We start from the raw sequence: 23221 nt of genomic DNA on the forward strand, positions 1-23221 counted from the left end.
TCAAGCTCCTGATGAGTGGACGGAGGTCCACGAAACGCGTAGAGCCTATATTTACTCAGCCGTTTTCAAGTATCTCATGTTTCCAGACCCTGTATCTATAGAGAAATTGATGTCAGATGTAACCTATTAATTTTATGGATTTTATTGTACATGAAATGAGTGCATTATCCCCAGTTTTGTATTAATTATATATGTGATTAATAAATATGGTTCTTCATATCTGTACATTTATGTCAGCTCTTGTTGGGTTCCCCTCCTTGTGTAGGGGCTTTATATGATACTCATTTGGAAACAGATATGCCTGGTTGCAAAACTCATTTAAAGTCCCACTTTCCCCCCTTTTCTACAATATTTTTATAATTGCACTCCATATATAGGTTTGTAAGGGGGGGGGGGGGTAAAAGGGTAAGCGGGTGGTACCTCCTCCATGTTTTTCCTACTCATTGGGTGCCAAGCAAGGGTCACATGTGAGGCCTACTCCCGGCGTGGGTTCTTCTGGCTGGTCACTTTGGCCGGGATCACTGCCTTACACATGGGGCACCTTTATTTAAACAGACGCCTGAACTCTAGGAAATTCTCTTGTTGTAATAAACACCATGGGCAAGACGATGGGTGGGCAGGAGGGGTGGCTGCCCTGGGCACAATGGTTTTTGCAGGGATTGGGCGCCCTGACATAGTGGTTCAGTCGTTAAAGGGAAACTCCGGTCAAAAATGAAACTTTTCCTATTAATGGTATGTTAAATATTTTTATATTTGATATTATTCATTTTCTGGCTAGCTGATTGTGTAGCTTAGAAAGTCTTATCTAAACTAGACAATCAGCTTCTTCCTGGTCTTCACCAACAACGCTGTCTCCCTTTATTTGAATAAAGGGAGACTTCCTGAAAAGGTTGTCTGTCTTTCTTAGCCAGGCATGCCAGCCCCACCCCCATCCCTCCTATCCTTCACAGAACATGATCTCCTCCTGTCTTCATAGCCTCGTTTAGGCTTAGCAGCTTTTCCTGAGAGGGAGAGAGGGAGAGAGGGAGGTAGGGGGAGAGAGAGAGGGGGAGAGAGGGAGGGAGGGGGAGAGATGGGGAGGGAGGGGGAGAGATGGGGAGAGAGGGAGTGAGAGGGAGTGAGGGGGAGGGGGGAGAGAGGAAGTGAGGGGGAGAGAGGGAGAGAGAGGGAGGGAAAGGGAGAGAGGGGGAGAGAGGGAGGGAGGGGGAGAGAGGGAGTGAGGGGGGGAGATAGGGAGTGAGGGGGAGGGGGGGAGAGGGAGAGAGAGGGAGGGAAAGGGAGAGAGGGGGATAGAGGGGGGAGAGAGGGGGTGAGGGGGAGAGGGAGAGTGGGGGAGAGAGGGGGGAGAGATGGGGAGTGAGGGGGAGAGAGGGAGGGAGAGTGAGGGGGGGAGAGAGGGAGAGAGGGAATGAGGGGGAGAGAGAGAGAGGGAGGGAGAGAGAGGGAGAGAGGGGGGAGAGAGGGAGAGTGGGGGAGAGAGGGGAGGGAGGGAGGGAGAGGGAGGGTGAGGGGGAGAGGGGAGAGAGGGAGAGAGAGAGGGAGGGAGGGGGAGAGAGGGGGGGTCATGTGACCGACGCAATATATGAAAATAATAAGGTACAAAGGAACATTTTTGAAAGTTTAGGATACAGATACATTTCTATTGCTCATTACATGTGGTTGAGTTTTAGGCTCCGTTTCCACTTGTGCGGCTTGTCATACGACTTTGGACACATAAAGTCGCATGACAAGTCACAACCCAATGATTTCAATGGAACCCATGCCCATCTATGCCACTTTGAAAATCAATGACTTTGAAAAGGTGCCTGCACTACTTTGATGCAACCTTTGATGCGATTTTGATCCAGAGAGTGTAAAGTTGGATCAAAGCTGCACTCAAAGTCGCACTCTAAATAGCACAAATTAAGAGTCGCACTAGAGGAAACGTAGCCACTAGAGTGCGACTTCGGAGTGAGACTTTGGAGTGCAACTTTGATGCGACTTTGAGTGCAGCTTTGATCCAACTTTATACTCTCTGGATCAAAGTTGCATCAAAATTTGCATCAAAGTAGGGCATGTATCTTTTCGTGTTTAGGGTTGCATCATGTTGGGTCAGTGGTTAGGGTTATATAATGGTTGTTCAGTGGCTAGGGTAAGGTTACACCCCAGTGACCTAGTGATTATGGTTACATCATGGTAACTCAGTGGTTAGAATTATATCATAATAAGTCAATGGTTAGGGCTACAGTGTGGTGGTGCAGTACTTAGGGTACCATCCTGGAGGCTTCATGTTTAGTGTTACGTCATGTTGGGTCAGGGTTATGTAATGGTGGATCAGTGGTTAAGGATGCGTCCCAGTGACCCAGTGATTATGGTTACGTCATGGTAACTCAGTGGTTAGAATTATATCATAATAAGTCAATGGTTAGGGCTACAATGTGGTGGTGCCGTGCTTAGGGTACCATCCTGGAGGCTTCATGGTTAGGTGTTACGTCATGTTGGGTCAGTGGTTAGGGTTATGTAATGGTGGTTCAGTGGTTAAGGATACACCGCAGTCACCCAGTGATTATGGTAACGTCATGGTAACTCAGTGGTTAGAATTATATCACGATAAGTCAATGGTTAGGGCAACAGGGCACTGTGGTGGTGTAGTGCTTAGGGTAACATCCAGGTGGAATCGTGTTTAGGGTTACATCATGTTAAGTCAGTGATTAGAGTTATATAAAGGGGGTTCAGTGGCTAAGGTTACACCCCAGTGCCCCAGTGGTTATGGTTAGATCAATATGTCTCAGTGGTTATTATTCTATCAGGGTGACTGAGTTGTAAAGGCGACATCTTGGCAGTTCAATGGTTTGGCTTCTATCATTGTGGCTGAGTGGTCATGGTCACACCATGGTGGCTTCCTGCCTTTATGCCGTATTTGTAAAAGCATTGGCAATATTTAAAGGTCATGTCTTTACTTGATGAGTAGATTTATCCGATCCCTTCTTGAGTCCTCTGATATTACAACATACACTTTGCAGAATGTTAGTTTTGGCACCGCGCTCTCATAACGCCCAACCCTCGGAGATGACACATAGGGACATTTTAGCACACAGTAGTTTGTAGGCAGAGGAAACATTAAATGGACCATGAAGAATGAATACTCCAAGAGTAAGCTCTTTCTTCACCACTGCTTCTCCTTAACACCACCTCTTCAAAATGGCAAATAAAACACTTTGGAGGTTACATGAAAGGTCAAAGTACATCTGAAGGCTCCACTATGACAGTCCAAACCTGAGGTCTCCAAACTTTCTAAACAAAGGGCCAGTTGACTGCCCTTCTGCCTTATGGGGGGCCGGACTGTGGCTGGTGGGAGTAGAAAATGCCATGCTGTTAATGGGGGTAAGCAATACCCCATCATTGGTTTTAATGGGGGGGGGGATAGTGCCCCTATGTTTATATTAGTAGGACGAATAGTATCCTAGTGATAGCCTCAGTGGCAGGAATAATGCTCTATTGTTGGTGCCATTGGGATGAATGGTGCCCCATCATTGATATCAGTGGAAGTAATAGTGCCTCAAGGGCCAGATAAAGGCAAGCAAAGGGCCCCATCCGGCCCCCCGGGCCACAGTTTGGAAACCACTGGTCTAAACCAAAACCAAATCCAGTTATTACGCTATACACAAGCCTTTCGCCTTCCTTGGCTGAACCAAATCCTCCTTCATTTGTATCTCACAGGCTCCCCCTCCCAGACACTGCAGCTACATTGAGAGGGTTAGCCACGCCCCTTGTAACATCGTCTCCTCCCACTAAAGGGCACAGCTTACCTGATAGTGACAATTTAAGTGCGGAGCAGCATTGCCCCCCCCCCCCCATTACAGGAAGTTTCAATAGGTGGACTTCACTGACAGGATCAACAGGTATTCGTGGGACTAAGAGAAAACTGTAAGCACAAATGGACTTATAATGATGTGCTACATTTTTTTAAAATGTGAGGCCACAGTTCTATCTCAAAGGGGTCTGTTCATTAAGACATTTGCATAGCAGTCCGTCGAGTGAACCTGCATGTACATTCATTCTTTGCAACTGGGCAAAAACAAATGTTCTTTAGATTATTTTCTCTTCTGATTTAATGTTTTTTTATTATGGGCAGTAGTAAAAGAGACATATTGCAACAATTATAGAGAATGCCATTGGTTACATGTATTTGATAATTCCCTCTAGCGTTCTCTAGAAGTGCAGGTCTGGATAATCAGTGTGGTTACATTTATTTTCTAATTCCCTCTAGCATTTTCTAGAAGTGCAGGTCTGGATATTCAGTGTGGTTACAATAATTTGATAATTACTTTTAGCGTTCTCTAGATAATTAGTGGTTACGTGTATTTGCTAATTTCCTCTAACATTCTCTAGAAGGGCAGGTCTGGATAATAAGTGGTTACATTATTTTGATAATTCCCTTTAGCGTTCTCTAGAAGTGCAGGTCTGGATAATCAGTGGTTACATTATTTTGATAATTCCCTCAAGCGTTCTCTAGAAGGGCAGGTCTGGCTAATCAGTGGTTACATTTATTTGCTAATTCCCTCTAGCATTCTCTAGAAGTGTAGGTCTGGAAAATCAGTGGTTACATTATTTTGATAATTCCCTTTAGCGTTCTCTAGAAGTGCAGGTCTGGATAATCAGTGGTTACATTTATTTGCTAATTCCTTCTAGCATTCTCTAGAAGTGCAGGTATAGATAATCAGTGGTTACGTGTATTTGCTAATTTCCCTCTAACGTTCTCTAGAAGCGCAGGTCTGGCTAATCAGTGGTTACATTTATTTGCTTATTCCCTCTACCACTGATCCCATTGCCCCCACCATCCCTCTTCCACTGATCCCATCCCTCCATTACACCCCCCCCACCATCCCTCTGCCACTGATCCCATCCCTCCATCCCATCCCCTCTCCCCCAACCATCCCTCTGCCACTGATTCCATCCCTCCATCCCATCCCCTCTCCCCCAACCATCCCTCTGCCACTGATCCCATCCCTTTATCCCATCCCCCCCACCATCCCTCTATCACTGATCCCATCTCTCCACCACCATCCCATTCCCCCACCATCCCTCTGCCACTGATCCCATCTTCCCCAACCATTCCTCTACCACTGAGCCTTTCCCTCAACCTGAATCCCACCCACCATCCCTCTGCCACTGATCCAATCCCCCCCAACCATTCCTCTACCACTCAGCCTTTCCCTCAACCTGAATCCCACCCACCATCCCTCTGCCACTGATCCCATCCCTCCAACCATCCCTCTCCCACTGATCCCATCCATCCACCACCATCCCATTCCCCCACCACCCATCTGTCACTGATCCCATCCCCCCCACCATCCCGCGACCACTGATCCTATCTCATCCCACCTCGCACCATCTCTCCACCACCATCTCATCCCCCTCACCATCTTTGTGCCACTGATCCCATCCCTCCACCCTCATCCCATCCCCCTCACCATCCCTCTGCCACTGATCTAGTCCCTTTATTCCATCCCCCCCCACCATCCCTCTGCCACTGATACTATCGCTCCATCCCATCCCCCCACCATCCCTCTGCCACTGATCCTATCCCTCCATCCCATCCCCCCCACCATCCCTCTGCCCCCAATCCCATCGCTCCCACCATCACATCTGCCCCACCATCCCTCTGCCACTGATCCCATGCTTCCCACCATTCCTCTGCCACTGATCCCATCCCTCCACCACCATCCCATCCCCCCCACCATCCCTCTGCCACTGATCCCAACCCTCCATCCCATCCCCCCACCATCCCTCTGCCCCTGATCACATCCCCCCACCATCCCTCTGCCCTTGATCCCATCCCTCCATCCCACCTACCCCCCCCCACCATCCCTCTGCCACTGATTCCATCACCCCCACCATAGGTCTGCCACTGATCCCATCCCCCCCCACCATCAGTCTGCCACTGATCCCATCCCTCCCACCATCCCCCTGCCACTGATCCCATCCCTCCCACCATCAGTCTGCCACTGATCCCATCCCTCCCACCATCCCCCTGCCACTGATCCCATCCCTCCCACCATCCCTCTGCCACTGATCCCACCCCTCCACCACCATCCCATCCCCCCCACCATCCCTCTGCCACAGATCCCAACCCTCCACCACCATCCCATCCCCCCCCCCACCATCCCTCTGCCACTGATCCTATCCCTCCACCATCACCATCTCATCCCCCCCACCATCCCTCTGCCACTGATCCCATCTCCTCTACCACTATACCTCTGCCACTGATTCCCCCCACCCCTCCCCGCACCGCCATTGATCCCACCACTGCCACTGATTCCATTCCTCCCTCCCACCACCACCACCACCACTGATTCCATTCCTCCCTCCCACCACCACCACCACCACTGATTCCATTCCTCCCTCCCACCACCACCACCACCACTGATCCCATCCCCACACAACCACTACTGCCACTGATCCCAAGGGGGCACTCAGGAGGATGTAAGCGAGCATTTTGCAGGTACTGTTTTAGTACCTCCAGAGTTCTCCCTTATATCTTCCAGAGTGCTCCCTTACATCCTCACAAAATGCCTGCTAGTTATAGTAAGGTCAGTGGCAGACTACCAGGGTCTTAAAGGTTGCACTTGCGACTGGGCCCTGGCGTTTCACCACCATGTGGGGGCCTCAAGACAGCAGGAGGGGGACCCTCGGAAAAACATGAGAAAGGGCCCTGGGATGGGGTTGGGGAGGGGCCCTTCATGATTTCTTGCACTGGGGCCTGGGCCTGGTCATTAGGGGGTAAACTCCCGGTCCTTAAGTGATTAAAGATATGCAAAAAACGCAATTAAAGGGCTTTGCAGACAGTATTTTGTGTATCATACTGTTTAGGATAATAATCAGATGCTGTTTATGGTGTTCACAGATATCCAGAAAGTAATCTGTGAGCAGAAAAATGACTTTCCTCAGGGGAAAACTTTATGTTATCAGCTCTGACTTTACAGTATTAGGTGGCAGCATGATAAGAATACCTACCTCCGGGTATGAGGTTACTATATAACTTTTCTGCTGTCATTATACAATAAGCCAAATAAATCGCAGGAGTGTGAATGCCCCCCCCCCCCCACCTTTCGCTAGCCGATACCGCCGTGTTTGTTTCAGTGCCGCACAGCCCGGGGTATATCCTGAAATCCCAGCTCTCCTCTCTGGCTCTAATCAATAATGTATCGTTAGTGACGGCTCGTTATCTGGAACGCTGTCTACGTATCCAGGCCAGTACGGGGGAGAGCGATTATTAGTATACGGATTTGACAGATGGCGAGCTCCGCGCTCAAGATGTTTATCTTCTCCTAAAAATGTCTTCTTATTTTTTTTTATCAGTATTCCTCCAGGACAACGAAATCCAAAACATATTCATTTACTTTAAATAGGCCACAAAGAGAGAAAAAAGACAAAAAGATAATTCAGTAACAAAACCATAATACACTGCTCAATAAAATGAAAGGAAGACTTTGCAAACACATCAGATCTCAATGGGGAAAAGTCCCATGCTGGATATCTATACTGGTATGGACTGGGTAATGTGTTAGGATCTATACTGGTATGGACTGGGTAATGTGTTAGGATCTATACTGGTATGGACTGGGTAATGTGTTAGGATCTATACTGGTATGGACTTGGTAATGTGGTAGGATCTATACTGGTCTGGACTGGGTAATGTGTTAGGATCTATACTGGTGTGGACTGGGTAATGTGTTAGGATCTATACTGGTGTGGACTGGGTAATTTGTTAGGATCTACTGTATACTGGTATGGACTTGGTAATGTGTTAGGATCTATACTGCTATGGATTGGGTAATGTGTTAGGATCTATACTGGTATGGACTGGGTAATTTGTTAGGATCTATACTGGTATGGACTGGGTAATGTGTTAGGATCTATACTGCTATGGATTGGGTAATGTGTTAGGATCTATACTGGTATGGACTGGGTAATTTGTTAGGATCTATACTGGTATGGACTGGGTAATGTGTTAGGATCTATACTGGTATGGACTGGGTAATGTGTTAGGACCTATACTGGTATGGACTGGGTAATGTGTTAGGATCTATACTGGTATGGACTGGGTAATTTGTTAGGATCTACTGTATACTGGTATGGACTTGGTAATGTGTTAGGATCTATACTGGTATGGATTGGGTAATGTGTTAGGATCTATACTGGTATGGACTGGGTAAAGTGTTAGGATCTATACTGGTATGGACTGGGTAATGTGTTAGGATCTATACTGGTATGGACTGTGTAATGTGTTAGGATCTATACTGGTATGGACTGGGTAATGTGTTAGGATCTATACTGGCATGGACTGGGTAATGGGTTAGGATCTATACTGGTATGGACTCGGTAATGTGTTAGGATCTATACTGGTATGGACTGGGTAATGTGTTAGGAAGCATCTATACTGGTATGGACTGGGTAAAGTGTTAGGATCTATACTGGTATGGACTGGGTAATGTGTTAGGATCTATACTGGTATGGACTGGGTAAAGTGTTAGGATCTATACTGGTATGGACTGGGTAATGTGTTAGGATCTATACTGGTATGGACTGTGTAATGTGTTAGGATCTATACTGGTATGGACTGGGTACTGTGTTAGGATCTATACTGGCATGGACTGGGTAATGGGTTAGGATCTATACTGGTATGGACTCGGTAATGTGTTAGGATCTATACTGGTATGGACTGGGTAATGTGTTAGGAAGCATCTATACTGGTATGGACTGGGTAATGTGGTAGGATCTATACTGGTATGGACTGGGTAATGTGGTAGGATCTATACTGGTATGGACTGGGTAATGGGTTAGGATCTATACTGGTATGGACTCTGTAATGTGTTATCTATACTGGTATGAACTGGGTAATGTGTTAGGATCTATACTGGTATGGACTGGGTAATGTGTTAGGATCTATACTGGTATAGACTGGGTAATGTGTTAGGATCTATACTGGTATAGACTGGGTAATGTGTTAGGATCTATACTGCTATGGACTGGGTAATGTGTTAGGATCTATACTGGTATAGACTGGGTAATCTGTTAGGATCTATACTGGTATGGTCTCGGTAATGTGTTAGGATCTATACTGGTATGGACTCTGTAATGGGTTAGGATCTATACTGGTATGGACTCTGTAATGGGTTAGGATCTATACTGGTATAGATTGGGTAATGTGTTAGGATCTATACTGGTTTGGACTCGGTAATGTGTTAGGATCTATACTGGTATGGACTGGGTAATGTGTTAGGATCTATACTGGTATGGACTGGGTAATGTGTTAGGATCTATACTGGTATGGACTGGGTAATGTGTTAGGATATTTACTGGTATGGACTGGGTAATGTGTTAGGATCTGTACTGGTATGGACTGGGTAATGTGTTAGGATCTGTACTGGTATGGACTGGGTAATGTGTTAGGATCTATACTGGTATGGACTTGGTAATGTGTTAAACCTAATTTTCCAGCCTCTAGTGTGCATGTACTTTATTTATTACCTGTCCTGCACTCCTTAACATGCGCACAGAAAGCACGTGTGTGCGCATCATTGGGTGGAGTATAGACATGGGGGGGGGGGGGGGTGATGGAGCAGGCACAGCAGAGATTGGATAGATGATAAGGAGGCAAAACAAAATCATTGGCCTCTTCAGCAAACCGCACTGTCCACTCCGAATAGAGACATGTGTACTTAAATGGACACACACAAAAAAAATTAAATCTCCGTCAGTAAATGTAGTCAGCAGGATGGACAATAAAATCCATTCCAGACTGATCTATAATCAGAACTGACACTTTTCTTCATAGGTCAAAAGGCAGCGTTGGCCATACAGTCCCAGGTAGCTATGAAGGGTTAACCAGATATACCAGTAGCCACAAATGCCATTCATACCAGAAGCAGTAGCCTGCAGATGTTAGGCTGTAAAGAGTTAATCATTTAACCATTTAGGTAAGCAGAGTAGATAAGCACAGTCCTCCCCTAGCATCCAAGGAGAGGGTTCATGGCAGATACCAGCGGTTGTATCTTACTCTCACGCCCTCCAGGATATATGTGGCTACTGTATTTCTGCTGTGCTCTCTGCTGAAGCCACAATCTGACCGGCCCTGGGGGCTCCATGTGCACCTGGGATCAGGAGGAGAGGGCGGGAGGAGGAGAAGCTGACCAGCTCTGTCTCCTCTACCGTCTGTAGGGAGGGGAGAGGGGAGAACTATCAGCGCACGCTCTGGGCTGCATAACAGAGAGACACTCTTAGAACGCTACAGCCTGCAACCATGAAGAGAATGGGCTGACAAGCCCAGGCGCCAGGATGCAATTTTTAGTCGCCGTGGCGACCTGGCGCCTGGGGTTTGTCGAGCCCTGCTTTAATGGCATCCCAGTCTTAGTACGTAGGGTTCAATATTGAGTTGGCCGACCCTTTGCTGCTATAACAGCTTCAACTCTTCTGGGAAGGCTGTCCAGAAGGTTTAGGAGTGTGTCTATGGGAATGTATGACCATTCTTCCAGAAGCGCATTTGGGAGGTCAGGCACTGATGTTGGATGCTGTGCTCTAATTCATCCCAAAGATATTCGGGTTGAGGTCAGGACTCTGTGCAGGCCAGTCAAGTTCCTCCACCCCAGGACTTGGCCTACACGCTGGCGTCCGTCCGCCGTATCCCTGTTGTGGAACGGCGAGCCGTCTGATGTGAGTTTTTGCTTCAATGTTTTTTTTAAAACATGTACATGTTTTATCACAATATTGAATAAATATACTACTAGAAAACATCTTTGGCTCCATGTGGTGAGCATTTCATCTAGTGTATCCACAGTGACGACAAGGATGGCCTTTTAGCCCCAAGGGATATCTCCCAGTTTTTCCACTGGGATTTGACCCAAGGCTTGGCTCCCTGGGAAATCTGGTGAGCCTTTACATATGGGAGGAGGAGGATCAGTGTGTAATGTAATGCACCGGATGTGGAAGGTCTATCGCCCTTTTGGATCTCTTCCGTGTACTGTGTTCTAGTCTCGGATATTTGAGGAGCTCCTTGTTCTCTATCTCTCACTTATCTTCAGACAATGTGTTTTATGGACTTCTAAATAATTGAACTTGTATTTATATTCACCATTAGTTATCATCTATGGATCATTAAGGACCAGTTATGTAATACTGATTAACTACTTTCTAGCGCTGCACTCACCCCTTGTTTTTCAAGTTCCTCCACCCCAAACTCGCTCATCCATGTCTTTATGGACCTTGCTTTGTGCACTTGTCCAAATCATTTGGTGGAGGGGGGATTATGGTGTTCAGGTGAGGACTGGGCCAGGGGGCAGGGGGGCAATTGCCCCCTGGGCCGCTCTGATGCCCCATAAAAAGGCTGCACTGCTTCTGCCACAGACATGCCTAAAGGATCCCTGGTGAAGAGAAGTAAAAAGTCCCCACTGCTGACTGACTGAGTGTGGGATGAAGACAAGGACAGAGTGCAGGCCTCTCCCCAGCATGGATGGGGTAAACTGTGTCTGAGCAGAGGCTGGTTCCATGCCCTACTGGAGGCTCTCCTTTGCCAGGCAACTCCGACTGAGCTGTCCCAGCTCCCCCCAACTGCCCCCTGCTGGCCCGGTCGGGAACCCGGATTCGGCCAGTGAGCAGAGAGTATCTGGAGCAAAGCATCAGCCTGGAATGGGTGTCAGAAGGAGGCTGAGAAGAGGGAGAGAGGGGAGAGGGGTGAGTCACTGCACCATGGGCCTCTGGTTTGTGCTTGCCCTCTGGGCTGAAAGTTGCCAGTCAGCCCCTGATGGTGTTGTGTTGTTTTTCAGGGGTTGGGCTTGGCCCCTTAGTTCCAGTGAAGGGAACTCTTAAGACGTCAGCATACCAAGACATTTTGGCCAATTTCATGCTCCCAACTTTGTGGGAACAGTTTGGGGATGACCCCTCCCTGTTCCAACATCACTGAGCACCAGTGAACAAAGCAAGGCCCATTAAGACATGGATGAGCGAGTTTGGGGTGGAGGAACTTGACTGACCTGTACAGAGTCCTGATCTCAACACCTTTGGGATGAATTAGAACGGAGATGCGAGCCAGGTCTTCTCCTCCAACATCAGTGCCTGACCTCACAAATGCCCTTCTGGAGAATGGTCAAACATTCCCATAGACACACTCCTAAACCTTGTGGACAGCCTTCCCAGAAGAGTTGAAGCTGTTATAGCTGCAAAGGGTGGGGCCAACTCAATATTGAACCCTACGGACTAAGACTGGGATGCCATTAAAGATCATGTGTGTGTAAAGGCAGGCGTCCCAATACTTTTGGTAATCTAGTGTATATGATGAACTAGGACATGCATACGTGCACCCTGAGCTGTGGGCTCAGCCCTACTGGCTATACTCTAGTAGAATTTCACTTGAAATCATTAATTTTAGTTTGATTTTGTAATCTTTAGAGGTTCCGAATGAATGTTTGTTTTCGACTGTACTGACCAGAAAACTTGGGGGAGCAGGATAAAACATTTTCTCGAACAAAGTTTTAACCACTTATGGACTGGAAGGATTTTCCCCCTTAATGACCAGGCCATATTTTGCGATTCGGCACTGCGTTATTTTAACGGAAAATTGCGCTGTCGTGCGACGCCGTACCCAAATAAAATTGATGATCCTTTTTTCCCACAAATAGAGCTTTCTTTTGGTGGTATTCAATCACCTCTGCGATATTAATTTTTTGCGCTACAAACAAAAAAAGAGCGACTTTTTTTCACTTTTTGCTATATAACATTCCCAAAAAAAAATTTTTAAAAATCAATTTTTTTTGTCATTTTAGGCCAATTTGTTTTCTGCTACATATTTTTGGTAAAAACAATCGCAATAGGCTTATTTTGATTGGTTTGCACAAAAGTTATCGCGTCTACAAACTAGGGGAAAGATTTACGTCTTTTTTATTGTTTTTTTTTTTTTTACTGGTAATGACGGCGATCTGGCAGGGTAGGGGTTAACATTGTGGGTGATCAAGGGGTTAAGTGTGAGTCTAGGGGAGTGATTCTAACTGTATGGGGGCGTGGCTTGTGAAATGCTACAAACTAGAGGAAAGATTTATGTAATTTTTATTGGTTTTTATTTTACTAGTAATGGCGGCGATCTGCGATTTTTAGCAGGACTGCGACATTGCGGCGGACAGATCGGACCCCTAACCGACATTTTTGACACTTTTGGGGGGACCAGTGACATCACTACAGTAATCAGTGCTAAAACTGTTAATGTAATAATGACACTGGCAGGGAAGGGGTTAACACTGTGGGTGATCAAGGGGTTAAGTGTGAGCCTAGGGGAGTGATTCTAACTGTATGGGGGCGTGGCTTGTGAAATGATCATAGAGACCTGTGATCCTATATAGAAGGATCACAGGGGCTCTGTGATCCTTCCAGGGAGACGAACGGTCAGCTGTGTTTACAACAGCTGACCGTTCTTCTCTCTCAGCGGGGAGCGATCGCGGGTGGCCGGCTGCAATCAGAGCCACCTGCCCCGTGCATCGGAGTCCCCGCTGAAGAGTGGGGACGGGAGTGCACCGTTCTTCTCTCTCAGCGGGGAGCGATTGCGGGTGGCCGGCTGCAATCGGAGCCGCCTGCCCCGTGCATCGAAGTCGCTACTGGCAAGTGGGGGCGGGAGTGCGCCGCTGGCGGCGCGCGCTCGCCACCTAGCTGCAGGTGTGCGACCGGCATATACCTACGTTGGTTCGCGCAGGCGCGGCTGCCTGCCGCAGTATAACTGCAGCGGGCGGTCGTTAAGCGGCTGAAAAAGTTTGATTTTGTAATCTTTAGAGGTTCCGAATTAACGTTCGTTTTCGACTGTAGTGACCAGAAAACTTGGGGGATAAAACCTTTTCTCGAACAAAGTTTTAACAGTGTTTTGGGGTTTTTGTTGTGTTTTTGTTGAGTTTTTGTTGTGTTTTTGTTGTGTTTTTGTTGTGTTTTTGTTGTGTTTTTGTTGAGTTTTTGTTGTGTTTTTGTTGAGTTTTTGTTGGGTTTTTGTTGAGTTTTTGTTGTGTTTTTGTTGTGTTTTTGTTGTGTTTTTGTTGAGTTTTTGTTGAGTTTTTGTTGAGTTTTTGTTGAGTTAAGTCTATTCATTCCAAAAAGGAATGTATGACATTCATTAAGCCATGAAATGTAGAGGACACACATTGTTCATAGGGACTTTCCATTGAAACCCTACTAAGTGTAAGCTCTTCGTATCTATCAATACAGGAGGAAAGCACAGCCTGTTCTCTGATTCTTTGCCTTCTTATATATATAGTTTGTCGGTGATCTTTGTCAGGAATTCTTTTAGCTCTTTTATGATCTTCCGGCCTGTATAGTGTACATTGTATACAAGGCTGAGTCATTTGTTTTTTTTTTATATCATCTAGTTTAACCCGTTCTACGCCTGAGCCATTCAACTGGAGGCATGTGAAATAAAAAATAAAAAAATAAAAGAAAATGCAAAAGTTATCAGTAGATCTGTAGAGATCCACTCACCGGCCAATTCAATGTCGTAATTAGAACCTTCAGGGCCCCGATGCAAGAAACCATGAAGGGCCCCCAGGACCCCTTCCCTTCAAGCGTGGGGCTCTTCCCACTGATCCTGGGGCTCTTTACTCTCGTTGTGGGGCCCTTTATTACGGTTCCACAGCGGGACCCTTTCACAAGTTCTGCAGTGGCCCCCTTCCTGCTACGGTGGTGGAATGCCAGGGCCCGGTTGCAAGTGTGACCTTTGCGACCCTGGAAGTTTTTATTTTTTGGTATTTTAATTGTATTATTTTTTTATCATTTTATTTCATTTTTTTACAATGTGACTGATTATGACTCTGTCCATTCAGAAAAGGAAGGAGCTGGTAAATTACATATTTACCGCCCCCCTTCCTGGTTCTCTATTGTGACACATCCCCTGCAGCAGCCGGCAGGAGAGGGAAGGGAGGAAGCCAACAGCACATTAGGGGGAGGGGGGACCTGGGGAGCACACAGGGGCCCAGAGACAGCAGAGCACAAGTGAACTGGATAGGAGGAGTGGCGGGGGCAGCATACAGAGGAACCAATCTCCTCCATTTTCCTCCTGCAGCTACAGGAGGAAAAAGGAGGAGAGTGATTTTTCTACATGCTGCCCCCGATGCCCCTTCTATCCAGGTGTACAGGGGAGCCGCACAGGGCTCTGAGGAAGAGGCTAGGCCTCGAAACGCGTTAGCCGTCATCTCATCGATTATGAACGATTGTATGGACTACACCCAGACATTGGAGCAATCTAGCTTGATATGATGTACTTTCATCTACGTCTGTGAGTAGCCATTTTTTATTGTTACATAAATAAAGCCTTCTACTGAGGATAATGCTCTAGGTCGGTGCGCCCTTTTTTGTTTTCTTTGATTCTAGTACCGGTGGACTACCCCAGTCCGATATGGGCAGCAAGACCTAAGCCATTTGAGAAGCCAGTTGTGAGTCCCGTGAGGAGTGTAGTCGAGGGGTTTGGATACCAAGCGCAGGAGGAGGGTGGTCACACCCTATTGTTTTTTGGAGCACAGGCCGCCTGGAGCATGGGGCCCAGTTGCAATTGCAACCCCATGCAACATGCTTTGGCTGCTCATAGTTGGCATTAAGGGTGTATGATGGTATTGCCATTCATTTGCTTTCTAGCAGCTGAGGGTACACATGTTGGGAGGACATGTTATGTATGCATTTTGGATGGACATGGTGTCCGGGCATGTTGTGCGGGCATGTTGGGTAGGCATGTTAGGTGGACATGATGTTTGGACAGGCATGTTGGGTAGACATGTTGTGTAGGCATATTGGGTGGACATGTTGAGTGGCCATGTTGGGTGGACATGTTGTGTGACCATGTTGGGTGGACATGTTGTGTGGCCATGTTGGGTGGACATGTTGTGTAGGCACATTGGGTGGACATGTTGAGTGGCCATGTTGTGTGACCATGTTGGGTGGACATGTTGTGTAGGCATATTGGATAAACATGTTGTGTAGGCATGTTGGGTGAACATGTTGTGTAGGCATGTTGGGTGAACATGTTGTGTGGGCATGTTGGGTGAACATGTTGTGTAGGCATGTTGGGTGGACATGTTGTGTGGGCATGTTGGGTGAACATGTTGTGTGGGCATGTTGGGTGGACATGTTGTGTGGCCATGTTGGGTAGACATGTTGTGTAGGCATATTGGGTAAACATGTTGTGTAGGCATGTTGGGTGAACCTGTTGTGTAGGCATGTTGGGTGAACCTGTTGTGTAGGCATGTTGGGTGAACCTGTTGTGTAGGCATGTTGGGTGAACATGTTGTGTGGGCATGTTGGGTGAACATGTTGTGTAGGCATGTTGGGTGAACATGTTGTGTAGGCATGTTGGGTGAACATGTTGTGTGGGCATGTTGGGTGAACATGTTGTGTGGGCATGTTGGGTGAACATGTTGTGTAGGCATGTTGGGTGGGCAACAGGTGAGGTGTACCGGTGAGAGGGATGAAGAAGGAAGACACCTCTGAATGGAACTGTAGTAACCAGATGAGCTTTATAAGTCCAACCAATCCTCCCCCTTTCATAGTGGATGTGTTTGATGGGTGATAATTGATGAACACAATATGGACCATGCGTCCACCAAGGAACAGCTGGGTTGGTGCAACATTCATCTCCAATCCATGTCTGGATTTGGTGGCTCTCATAGTTCATATAACACTAAGATTATACGTGAGCAATAACTGCCCTTTACTGCACTGACATCACCATGCCAGTCTATATCCAGGTAAATTTCATGTTATTATGGGATTTTCCTCGATATCTTGGTGAAAGGTCAGGTCAGCCATAATTGCAGAGTTAATATTACTGCTCATAATTCCATTATAACACATTGTAGCCGTGTCTACGCGGTTATAAAGAACATTATCTCTTGGCAAAGGTCCTGGAAAAGCTCTGGATATCGGTGTCAGGATAAGCCGATGGACTGGTGCCATTCCTCTTACCTTTCTTTTATCTTCGGTGCCATTACTTTGGGTGACATTTATCAGGCTGTGCGTCAATCGGTACGAATATTGAATATATGATAATTCATCGTCTTGTGTATTCTCGTGTGTCCTGTTCCGTACTGGGACAGAGTTGTCCAGCGCCCAGGACAAGGATCCAGAACTGCGCCCCACCTCCCCCACTGTAATTACCGTACATGCCGTAGAATGGTTGTACCAGTGGTATCTATTCTTCGCCCCCTTGCTTCACTGTTTCTGGGGCAGCTGCCCCTCCTGCACACCCCTTGTCCCAGCCCCGTGTATTTCTTCCAGATCTGTGCAGAAATCCAGTGTGAGACTTCCTATAATAAAGACCGCTCACTGCCGCTCTCTCTCTTTGTACAGGGTGACCGGTCTTGTTTCTGCCCCCTCTATATTTTTCTGCAGGCAGCTTCTATTGGGTGGAGCCTGCTGGGCCTTGCTCAAGCTATGTACAGCACAGTGACGATGTCTTTGTTACGTTTGCAAGGTAATATCTGGGGTTGTAAAGGCATTTGGTGCACACAGAGTGGAGTTTCATCCTCTGCCTATTGAGGAATGCATTTCAATGAACATTTTTGAACACAGGCATTTTCATATTTAGATAACTCCTCCCAAGAGCCAGCCCACTGCTTGCATTAGGCCTCTTTCACATGGGCGCCAGTTCTGGTGACTGGTGGTATAGCAGTGGCTGGAGATTTTGTATTAAAATACTGCACCAGAAAATTAGGGGATTCAGGGGCAAGGCTGAGACAAGGGGTGGGCCTGAGGGGCGGCTGCCCTGGGCACTGTGGTATCATGTGAGGTGGGGGGGGGGGCGCTGTGGGAAGTTTGGGGGGAGGATTTGTGTTGGGAGGGGGAATATGGGGAGTGGCAGTTGGTAAGAACTGTTCTAGGAGAGGAAATTTGGGTGGAAGTGTTGGGAGTTATGATTTAAGGGTGACTTGTGTTGGGATAGGGGAAGGGAGAAGGGTATTTGTGCTAGGAGGAGGGATTTGGGGGTCTTGTGGTAGAAGAGGTGATATGGTGGTGGGGGGTAGGTTTGGAGGGGAATTTTTTTTAGGTGGGGGGGATCTGTGCTAGTACCAGGACAGGGTTGTCCAGCGCCCTCGGCAAGAATCCAGAGAACTGCGTTCGATTTTGGGGGGGAGGGGGGGTTTTGCTGACGCATAATGCTCATACATCTTGGGGGGGGGGCACACCCTGGGCTCTAGAGAACCTTGTCCCAACACTGTATAGGGGCCATGGTGGGGCCCCTGGAACTCAAGGGACTTATCTCTGACTTCACCCCCCAGCACAGGAGGCAAGCAGTGTAGTTGCACCCTGCGTTCCTGGCCCTGCCAGGGCTGTAAAGGAGTCACAATAAAAGACAGACGGACTATGTACAAAGGGCTTTCCCTCTACTGCATGCCGTTCAAGAATGTGACGTCACAAGAATGAGGCATAACAATGGTTCCCATAATAGCCAAGATCTAAATCACACTTCACATGCCAGCAGACTGAACCGCATCCTGCACACTTCATAGAAGTGACAGGTATTACCATCGGGTGACAGCCATGCTTACAGCTGGGCAGCACTTTTCTAAAAGGAAACCCATCACAGGATATGTATGAGGTCTGCTATGTTACTGGTCTTCTGAAAATACCATCTTTCTAGCCATTCCCGGTATAAGAGCATGCAGCCAGTGAAATCAAAAATCCTCATCTGCAGACTTTTTGGCACCAGCCCAGTTACAGTTTATTCTTCTCTGGGAACAACACACCCAAACCCTGTGCATGCACAGGAGCGCCGCTGATCACTCAATTCAGCATTTCTGCACATGCCCACAGCCCTGTGAACTGCCTCCTGGGATTCCTACATCTCTCACCCCAGGAGGCAGACTGCACATGCGCAAAAAGCGGCACAGGTGCCTGCAGTGGTTTTGCTATGGGGGTGTAGACTGCACTCGGGTGACAACCGCCAGCAGGGCCGATGCTACCACTAGGCGAACTAGGCAGGTGCCTAGGGCGCAATGCCACCTAGGGTGCAGCCATGACCAGTGCCACATTCCTCTTCTGTCACCTCCTCATCCCCGGTTGATATCACCTCTAGAGAGGGGGGCAGTGTGTACAGGAAGGGGGGTGTGGGGTTAAATGGGGGCAGTGTGTAAAGGAAGGGGGGTTTAGGGTTAAAGGGGGGCAGTGTGTGCAGGAAGGGGGGTGTGGGGTTAAATGGGGGCAGTGTGTATAGGAAGGGGGTTTAGGGTTAAAGGGGGGCAGTGTGTGCAGGAAGGGGGGTGTGGGGTTAAATGGGGGCAGTGTGTATAGGAAGGGGGGTGTAGCGTTAAAGGGGGGGAGTGTGTGCAGGACTGGGGGGAAGCAGTGTGTACAGGAAGGGGTGTAGGGTTGGGGGGGCAGTGTGTACAGTTTTTTTTTTGTTAGGGGGGGTGCAAGTGGCTGGTCCTGCCTAGGGTGCAAAATAGTCTAGCACCGGCCCTGCCCGCCAGAGGGATGACACCACCGCGATGGTGTCACCCCCATCTGTGACAGCGCATGGATCGGTGCATCGGCACCGACAGTATCATTTACAGGGGCCGGTGTTCTGCCGAAAACCCCAACGACATTACTTCCGGTGAGTGGAACTAGGCTGGTGCCGAAAAGTCTGCAGATGAGGAGTTTTGACTTCACTGGCTGCATGCTCTTAGACCGTTAATGGCCAGACAGTTGGCATTTTCAGGAAGTGGTGCGATAAAACATGTCAACCCCCCCTTCCCCCCCATCTCCCATCCTGGGCAGGCTAGTTTCGGGCCAGCAGCGCACAGTGTGCACCCCAAACCAGTGTTCTGCCGAAAACTCCAACTTGCCGAGAACTCCAACGGCGTTATTTCCGGTGAGTGTACACCAGGAATAATTGGAGATTTTATAAAAATAAAAATCGCACAGATGATCAAATACCACCAAAAGAAAGCTCTATTTGTGGGAAAAAAAGAACATAAATTTTATTTGGGTACAGCGTCGCATGACTGCGCAATTGTCAGTTAAAGTAACTCAGTGCCAAATCGCAAAAAATGGCCTGGTCATTAAGGGGGAAAACCTTCCGGTCCAGAAGTGGTTAACCCTTAATTTACTCTAATCAGCCTTATTTCCTCCTTATTCTCTTTCTCCATTTAATTCATATTTTCCTTCTGATTTTTTTTTTTTTTATTTTTTTTTTTATTTACTTCTATCTTATAAACTAATAATAATTAAATCTTTTTTTTTTTTTTGTTTGCTTTGTTCATTAATATTTTTGAACCTTTAACATATATTTACACGTTTCACATTGAAAAAAGCGCAAAATTAAAAAAAATAAATAAATAACTTTTTGTACCATTGCTGACAGCTGAAGTGTAAACTAAAAAGTTGCGGTAGGTATCGGTAATTGGTATCGGCGAGTACTTAAAAAAAAAAAAAAGAGAGAGACCCTAATATAACATGGTGATCTTTTTTTTTTATTATTTCTTTACACATTAAATTATTTTTGATTACATTTCTTAAAATTTGATTGAAGCAAAGAGTACTATGTCTTATTTTATTGCCATTTCGTTTGATGTTCAGGGGTTGTAAATCTTTAAAATAAAAAAGTTATTTTTGTGGGAAAAATGGACATCAATTTTATTTGGGTACAGCGTCGCGTGACCGCGCAATTGTCAGTTAAAGTAACGCAGTGCCAAATCGCAAAAAATGGCCTGGTCATTAAGTGGGGAAAACCTTCTTCTACAGAAGTGGTTAACCCTTAATTTACTCTAATCAGCCTTATTTCTTGATTATTCTTTTTCTCCATTTAATTCATATTTTCCTGCTGATTTTTTTATTTATTTTTTTATTTACTTCTATCTTATAAACTAATAATAATTAAATCTTTTTTTTTTTCTTTTTTGTTTGCTTTGTTCATTAATATTTTTGCACCTTTAACATATATTTACACGTTTCACATTGAAAAAAGCGCAAAATTAAAAAAAAAAAATAATTTCATTTGTAAAATAACTTTTTGTACCATTGCTGACAGCTGAAGTGTAAACTAAAAGGTTGCGGTAGGTATCGGTAATTGGTATCGGCGAGTACTTAAAAAAAAAAAAAGAGAGACCCTAATATAACATGATGATAATTTTTTTTTTTTTTATATTTATTTACACATTAAATTATTTTTGATTATATTTCTTGAAATTTGATTGAAGCAAAGAGTACTATGTCTTATTTTATTGCCATTTTGTTTGTTCAGATTGGCAGACTGCCAGGGGCACCATCATCCTTTTAATACAGTCAAAAAATATAAATTTTATTGTTACAAAACCCATAAAATACAATCTTACAACCATAAACACATGTGCAAAATGGACTTCTCCCCCCCCCCCCCTCCCTGGGATAAATGACACCAACCCATATCTCTATATATAGATACATAGATGTATAAATATATATATATATATATATATATATATATATATATGTAAAAATAAAATAAAAAAGTTCTTCAGAATCGTGATCTTTATTCAATGCAAAAAAAACAACGCGATTCTCCTTTTATCCAGAATCATGCAGCTCTATAGAAGATTATTGAAGAGTTGAAGTTTTATGGACAGAATTGTCTTCTTCTGTTTTTCGTATTCTGAAATCAGAAGAAAAAATAATTTCCTCGCAGCTTCAATCGCCTTTTCTCATTGGCCGTAGCGCTCTATGAAAGCTTCTCGTTCCTGGAAAGCTGGCGTCCGTCTCCTGATTGGCTGAGATTGGCCGGCCTGCAGGATACATTGTAATTAGATTGTAGCGGACGCAGCGATGTGATGGTGGCACCAGACATAGGAAGTGTGATGGAAACAGATGGGATGAGGACATGAGGATCCCTCGTCCTCAGCCCCTCGGGGAGAGCTGCTCATCATCCCGCCATTGTAGGGAGATCTGTGAGCAGCGATAAGAGGGAGACTGCACAGCTGAGGAGGAACAGGCCAGGGGGCAATGAGAGAGCAGATGGGGATGTCTGGTAGATAGCAGCCTATGAGGTCATTCTGAACACACAGAGATAAAACATTTATTACCGCATGACGAATTTAAGGCTGCGTCAACCTCAGCTGTTAGTGGTGACATTTATATATACAGTGCTTTGCGAAAGTATTCGGCCCCCTTGAACTTTGCAACCTTTTGCCACATTTCAGGCTTCAAACATAAAGATATAAAACTGTAATTTTTTGTGAAGAATCAACAAGTGGGACACAATCATAAAGTGGAATGAAATTTATTGGATATTTCAAACTTTTTTAACAAATAAAAAACTGAAAAATTGGGCGTGCAAAATTATTCAGCCCCCTTACTTTCAGTGCAGCAAACTCTCTCCAGAAGTTCAGTGAGGATCTCTGAATGATCCAATGTTGACCTAAATGACTAATGATGATAAATAGAATCCACCTGTGTGTAATCAAGTCTCCGTATAAATGCACCTGCACTGTGATAGTCTCAGAGGTCCGTTTAAAGTGCAGAGAGCATCATGAAGAACAAGGAACACACCAGGCAGGTCCGAGATACTGTTATGGAGAAGTTTAAAGCCGGATTTGGATACAAAAAGATTTCCCAAGCTTTAAACATCCCAAGGAGCACTGTGCAAGCGATAATATTGAAATGGAAGGAGTATCAGACCACTGCAAATCTACGAAGACCTGGCCGTCCCTCTAAACTTTCAGGTTCATCATGGGTGCCTGCTCAGAGATGGCACAGTCCTGTAAATGCTACTGTCTGTGCAGCTCTTGGCTGTGTACACAAATGTCTGACACAGATCAGCCCCTGCTGCAGCCTCTCCCCATAATGATTTGCTATAAAGTTACAATGTTTCAGTCTGATCACTAGAGGAGGGCAAAAATGCTTCCTCCTGTCTGCAGTAGGCTGATAACATCATCTCAGCCTAGATGGAATTTGAATGACATTACGTTTCGTTATGTTAAAGCGGGTGTACAGACCTGAAGACTCAGTACAGGGATGATGGCAACCCCTCATAATGGGCACAGTGGGTGTACAGACCTGAAGACTCAGTACAGGGATGGTGGCAACCCCTCATAATGGGCACAGCAGGTGTAGAGACTTGGGAACTCAGCACAGGGATGGTGGGAACCCCTCATAATGGGCCCAGCAGGTGCATAGACTTGGGAACCCAGCACAGGGATGGTGGGAACCCCTCATAATGGGCACAGCAGGTGCACAGACTTGGGAACCCAGCACAGGGATGGTGGGAACCCCT

The 23221-nt window shown here is 46.3% G+C and overlaps 1 protein-coding gene across 2 annotated transcripts in view; it reads left to right on the forward strand.

Annotated features, from left to right (window-relative positions):
* SIDT1 (SID1 transmembrane family member 1) overlaps positions 1-23221 on the forward strand; it is a 174664-nt gene that overhangs the window by 2884 nt on the left and 148559 nt on the right. The window lies entirely within an intron of this gene.

This window comes from Pelophylax lessonae, assembly GCF_965119305.1.
Source record: "Pelophylax lessonae genome assembly, chromosome: 2".
NCBI classification, from domain to species: domain Eukaryota; kingdom Metazoa; phylum Chordata; class Amphibia; order Anura; family Ranidae; genus Pelophylax; species Pelophylax lessonae.